General features: G+C 44.9%; 1 protein-coding gene across 4 annotated transcripts in view; it reads left to right on the top strand.

The window, feature by feature from the left end:
- Positions 1 to 2198: 2198 nt before the first annotated feature.
- Positions 2199 to 6579, top strand: part of ntn2 (netrin 2) — a 42056-nt gene continuing 37675 nt past the window's right edge. Inside the window, exons 1-3 of one of the 4 annotated variants that reach the window (XM_047609959.1) lie at positions 2199 to 2400; positions 4990 to 5107; positions 6320 to 6458. The gene's annotated coding sequence lies outside the window, so the exon portion shown is untranslated. Of the gene's footprint in view, positions 2401 to 4786; positions 5108 to 6319; positions 6459 to 6579 lie in introns of those variants that run through there. The other 3 variants (XM_047609958.1, XM_047609960.1, XM_047609957.1) reach the window with 3 other exon arrangements.

Below are 6579 nucleotides of genomic sequence, written 5' to 3'. Positions count from 1 at the left end.
TGGGACAATAATACTGGTAGAAGAGCTATTGATAGCTCTCTTTCCTTAATGTTGACATGTTGATACCGCACACCCCAAGCAATGAGTGTGTCACAGAGAGAGGGAGCCTACACACACACACACACACACACACACACACACACACATTGGACAAGGATATATACCATTTATATTTTTTCCATTCCTACTCAGGACTTTGAAGTGGAGGGGCAGCTGAGCCCTGAGCAAGTGAGTGTGCAGGAAGATGTATACAATAATGCCAAGATGCTGTCTTGACTTAAGATGAGTTGGCAGAGGGAAAGTAAACAGGCGGGGTTCCCCAAGCGGCTGTTGTTATAATCGGGGGTGTGTTGAGAAGGGCTCAAGCTGTTTATTTTTATATGGGAACTCGGTGTCTTTTTAAAGTGCCCTCACTGCACTCTCTTTTCTCTCTGTGTGTCTTGACCCCATTTGCCCATTTCCACCAAAACCCTGCCGTGACCGTCCCACAACCACCGCCCACCACTGCCCCCACCGTCTATCCTCCACGGGGCTCTCGCCAGAAGCAGCTAATTAATAGCCGGTTCTGCTCCATCGTTCCTCTGTGTTTGTCCCACTTCTTCGCCGCCGCCGGTTAAGGCGTATGAGCGCGCCGCCTGCTTCACTGTGCAGTGATTTGGTGGAGAAATGTCAGGTGTGCGCGTTTGTCAGGTGCATCTTTCAGCTTGCGTGATTTATTCCGATCGCGCGTCTCATCTCAGCTGAGGTGAACATGAGATGTAATACGACACTCGGCTCCATTTATGTTTAATCAATAATTTGCTCAGGTTTTATAGTGTAATAAATGACTGACTTGAATATATAATATGTGGGGAGTAGTGCGGAAATACCAAAAGGTAACAGTTCACATTTTAATAATACAGTAGCAGTTTCAGCTTTGTCAGAACCTATTATTAAATACCTGTTTTTGATATTGGATAATAGGAGATAAGGAACCCATGAGTATTTGGTTTACTAACATTCATAGATGCCAACCATGAAGTTTTTCTTATTGTTCTCATAGTTGAGTGTCAGATGAATTAGACTGAATTAGACTCCCATGCTCTCAAACTCTTTTTCTTTTTTTTCTTTTTTTTTTTAAACAACATACAAACTGATGGAACTAATCAGACCACTAAGCATTAATGATGGATGATCTTGCAGTCTGGGGTCATCTTTCCTAGTTTGCCCAGTTTTTAACCCAACCTTGCCAATGTGGTGTACCTAGACCTAGGGTAGTGGGTTTAAAAAAAAAAGGCACAGGTTATATTGTTAAGAAGACATGTTGGCCTGGAATATTACCTGTTTCTAATTGGTTTGTTCGTTGGCATTATGTTTAATGTGCTCATCCAGTCATTAGCATATGAATGAGCTAGTATGCTAATAAACAATGTGTTTGGGGTTATATAGACTATTCGACAGTGGTGTTAGGCAACACTTTTAAAGATTCAGGACAGATTAAAAATTACCAGTTGTCCTCTGCTGGAACCCAACAACAGGACAATCTGGACAAGGTCCTAAAATACACGAAGAATTCTTTAAGAAAAGAAACACGTCAAGGTGGATTTCATTTGACATCAGAATTTGGCCACATAAGCATGGATTTCTTATTTAAGCAGATACTGCGTATTTTAAGGTCCCAATGGAGAGAATATTTTAAATTTAACTTATAAATCAGTAGTTTGACATGATCTCTCCAATTAATGAGTTTATGATAATTCATTTTATATTTCAGCTACAAGCTACAGGTGATGTTCACTAACATTTATTCTCATCAAACACTAGTGTGACTAATAACACTAATGATAACGTCCTTCCTTTAAGCTGTTTTTGGTTCCAGTACCTCTACTGTGTGTGCATGCAACCTTATTAACCTCATTACTAGCACTTGAGCTTTCCTTGCTATGACAAGTCTGGTTATTACTTTGGCCGGATTTCTAATTGTATGCATTTCTAATGTCTCTTATTATAAAAACTTTAAATATTATGAGTGGAAGAACAACACTAGTTTGTTGCTTCCAGATGGTCTGAGTGAAGAGCGCAGAAAAGGTCAGCGGTCTGACTGAGCGTTGCACGCGTTTCGCCACAAGATGGCGCCCTCTCCCCACTGAAAACCACGGTGGAGGGGTTTCCGTCTGCACAAGGTAAGCATCTCTTCTTGCGCCCAGCAGCAGGAGTGCCAAAAAATGAAGCGAGGAAAAAGCCGGAGGCTGACATTTTCTCCAGGGTGTCCGCCGCAGGGAACCCAGCGCTGAGAGCCCCGGGCTTTGAACAGACACACCACTGAGGCTTGTTTTGCAGACACAATCAGGACACTGATCCAAGTGCAACAACTCTTAAGGGCAGAGGAGTGCTCCCCGCTTGAATCCCATCTGACAGCAAGTGAGTGTGTTGCATGTTGTTGCTCTTGTTTTCTTTCATTTTGTCCAGTTCAGTCCTTCCAACCAGTGAGTGGGGAGATATTGTGCATGTTGGTTCTAGCTGCCGGAGCTCTATTTCATCAAATGCGTCAAAAACGGGCCCTCTCTGGATCAGTGCCTGGACATGGAATGTACTGCGACTGTGTGACGAGGACTGCGATTGTAGTTTTGAGCTTGGTGGCCTGTTAACAACATTTTGTACAAATACAGGACAGTTTGTTGCAGCTAATTTATGAGGGCCTGTTTGGGTATTTTTTCTCCTACTTTCTCAAAGAATTTCGCTCAGAACGTCCTCCTCACTTTAAGAGGAGATTGAAAGAGTTAACAGTGTCGAATGAAGACCAGTGAACGCTCAAAAATTAAATTAGTTGAGAATTTATTATAAAACTAATTTAGGCTCGTCGTTATTCGCATGGGAATATCGAGCAGAGGAGCAAGAGATTTAAAATTAAGAACTGACTAAACTAGTCTTTAAACAACAACGTAATACTACAAAAAAAAAACAGATGAGGAAAGTTATTGAGATAAATACACAACGGTGAGAGATTTTCAAGACGAAAATGGATAAAACAAAAACTCGTAATATTCATTGCGCACAGCAGAGAGACTATGTATCCAAGCAAGCGCTCATCGTCTATTTTAATCGAATGTAATTAATTGTAACCTATTTTTCATGAAGTTGGCACCAGTTTTTACTTCTCTTTTCATACCCATTAACTCGCTGTCTTTTTCTTTTTTCTTTTTTTCATTTTCATTTCTCTCTCCACCGCCTTTGTGTTCATTGACACCGTTAATTAGTGCTGGCTGCAGGTGTGCTCCCAAGGCTTTATATGCGCACGCACGGGATTGAGGTTAAACCTTATTATTTTTTTAATTCTCCGCGGGGTTTAATACGTGTTTAAACTGCCTTTGTTTGAGATTAATTACTGGAATAGAGGCACTAAAGCGCAGCTCGGTTGATTCCGGGACCAGGAGGAGACGAGCAGGGGGCGAGTCGAGTCAAGCCGGGCCGGGCCGTGCCGAGCCGAGCCGAGCCGGGCTGTTCCCCCCAGAGGATGGTACTGTGAACAGCCCACAGTAGGAATGTTGATCAGCTTACAGCGGAGCCAGGAGCCGCTCGGGATTTGATCGGCCGCGATGCTGGTATAATGAGCCGCCGGTAGGAAGGCTGCACCTGCAATAACACGCCGAGCAACACGCGAGCTGTCGCCTGTAAATTAACGGGAATCACAAATAGGCTTGTGGCCGTCATCGCGGTTCTGCTGGGCTGGTTTTACACGTGTAACACATGTTATTCTGTGTGCCTTTGCAAAATGAATTCTGCTGGTCGGATGTGATTTGCCGGGGCAATTTGAACGTCTTTACGGGAAAATCAATGAGCGCATTCAGTCCTCGAAGAAAAGTCAACACTTACGTTCTCTGGCTGCTTTGTGTAAAAATATCAACGGTACATGTCCAAATGTGATCCATTAGCCAACCGTTCACTGTGTCTGAAATGTTTTAACCTTAACTCGTCGTAATCTGTTGACCTCTCCCGTGCGCTTTTACGCACACTCCCCCGGACGGGCTATATTACATTGTGCACTCATCATGACAAACCACATGCTCTTTAACTGGCAGATTAAGAGACGGGTATAAAGCCATGTGAACGCAGTTAATGAGTTAATGTGATGTTGTCATAGCCAGGGGCACAGGACCACATTTTCTGTGCTAAAAACGAGCCTCTCTTAACACTCACAACCAATGAAGACCATCCCCAAGATGGAAATGCGACCCAAAATAGACAATATTTATTTTGATGCTGCGTTTATTATTACATAGTAAAGCCATCAACACTTAAGCATGGCCGGTACCTTGACACACGGGTGTGCGTGTGCTAATAAACCCAACATGTGTTGGACTGTTATTGGGATTAATAAGTTCTAACATTCTGCATCTGCCTCTTGTTTCTGTGGGCCCCGGAGCCCCGCCAAGCCTACTCTGTTTCAACAGGTTCAACGTTGTGTGCTCATTACGACCTCCATATGGCTGCCCGTGAACACAGCGAGGCATGGAGCATTTAGGGCAGGCGGCTAACAATCAGTCCGTAAAGCGGCGGAGGTATTTGTTGTAAAAAGTGAGACCAGTTGTGTTAGCTGAGGGAAGGGAAGCTGTTGAAACGGGTGGCGGTTTGGTCAATAGTTTATTTTGTTTGCGCATATTTCTGGCTACCAAGTGAATTTTACGCATCGCCAAATTACAGGTAAAATGAAACTGAAGTTAACTAAACACAGTGGGCTGTCCGATTCTCTCTCCCTCCCTCTCTCTCTCTCTCTCTCTTTCTCTCTCTCTGTCGGGCGCGCTCTAGCTGTCTTGCACACATGGTTTGGGAAAATCTGGGTTTGATTTTAATGGGGAGTAGCCTACCCTGCGCTCGCTTTACATATGGATGTACTGGACACTTTCAGTTGGTTTGAGCTCCGGACGCGGATGGGTCCACTTGTCCACCTCCTCTCGTCATCTTCCCACTTATGACTCTGTCGCGTTTCTTTTGTGCTTTAATGTTTTAAAGAGGTGTCCGCGAGAAAGACGAGACACCTTTGCGTTTGGAGAGGACAGTTTGACGGAAGGGGCTAATTGGTTTGGATCTGTCTCAAGGGACGTCTTGACACTGACGACTTGACGCTGGGGTAAGTTTTTAATATTTATCACGCGCGGCGCGTTTGTGTTTTTTGCGAGAGCAGAATTCAATTTTACGCATGACTCATTTTCTTTGAGGAGGAGTGAGCGGCGCGCGGCGCTTGCTGTGACGGGCTGTCCATTATCTGCCATTTGCTCTAAACGAAGGCAACGACTGTCATTATCTTATTACAGAGTGAGGTCGCGTGAATGTAAGTAGGGTATTTCAGTTGCTTAATCTGCGGGGCGCACTGGATCAGAGTGGTGGACACCGCGGACAGGTGTCAGCCTCCTCGGTTTACACCTGGCCCGTAGGTCGCCGTGAGACAACGACCAAAACCACCCGACTCGAGGATTTACCGGTGGTTGTAAGAAGTGGGCCATACGGAGCCCGTGAGTTTTAATAAATCTTGGAGCAGCTTCTCGGTCCGCGGTCCGCGTTCTGTCGGCACCATTCGCTCAGTTTCCTAGAGCATTTATCAGTTCTGATGTTGTTCTTTTTCGTCTAGACGTCACCACGTGCAAATCGAAAACACGTTTGTGCGCAAAAGTCTCATAATAGTAACAATAATAATGTCCGAGATAAACACATTGTTAAAGGTCAGGTCAGATTGTAGAGCAACTCTGCGCTTTGTGGAGCCTTTGAGTGACGACAAGTTTGCCTTGGCATTGACGCTTATTGTGAGCAAGGTGTGACAGGAAACAATTGCCCTGAAAATGATGATGAACTCCACCCTCTCCAAGCTCATCTACACTCTGCTCTCAAGTGGCTACAAGCCCCGAGGCGAAAGCGAGAGTCCCGTACTGATTGCTTATCTTAACTGCTTCAATAGACTTAAAGTATGCCCCTATTGCGCACTGAAACAGTGTCAGCCACTTGACCTACTTCTCACTCCCACCGCAAATGACTGGATGCGGTCCATGAAGAAGGCCTCTGAATCCGCACTGCTCACCATGGTCAGAAAGAATTTAAGATGTCACGCTTAAACCGGGGGATTGACTGCGTCTTAAGTTAAGTGCTGCTCCTCTGGAGCTCAGCCACCTCTTCCCTGTTTTTGCAAATTAATCATCATTATTTAATTGCATCTCACAGCGCTTCCATCAGTAACAGGGTGAGGGCAGGCTGAGCCTGGAGCAGCCGAAGGCACATGATGTGGAAGCTAATCCAAAGCAACATAGTGCAGATTTTATTCACTCCTGGAAATGTTTTTGTGTGTGTGCAGTTTTTGTGTGCGCGGTGCTCGTGAACCCCAGTGAAGGGCGAGTGGATGGAGCTGGAGAAAGCTGTAGTAACACAAGCAGATCGTTTTCCTCTGCCTTGAAAAGCAAGATCGCTCAGGACTCTTGGCTCGGTCCACCTGAGTGAGTAAAGTCAACACTTCCAATATATTTTTCTTCTGTGGCTCGAGCCGTTTGACGGGGCAGAGTAATGCTAGATCTCTCTTTCTGTCAGTTCATACTCTTCTGTTTTAGTTGAGTGTAA

This window comes from Mugil cephalus, chromosome 16 (genome assembly GCF_022458985.1).
Source record: "Mugil cephalus isolate CIBA_MC_2020 chromosome 16, CIBA_Mcephalus_1.1, whole genome shotgun sequence".
Classification (NCBI taxonomy): Eukaryota; Metazoa; Chordata; class Actinopteri; order Mugiliformes; family Mugilidae; genus Mugil; species Mugil cephalus.
Note: the sequence above shows the minus strand (reverse complement) of the source record. Positions and strands in the feature narration are given on the sequence as shown.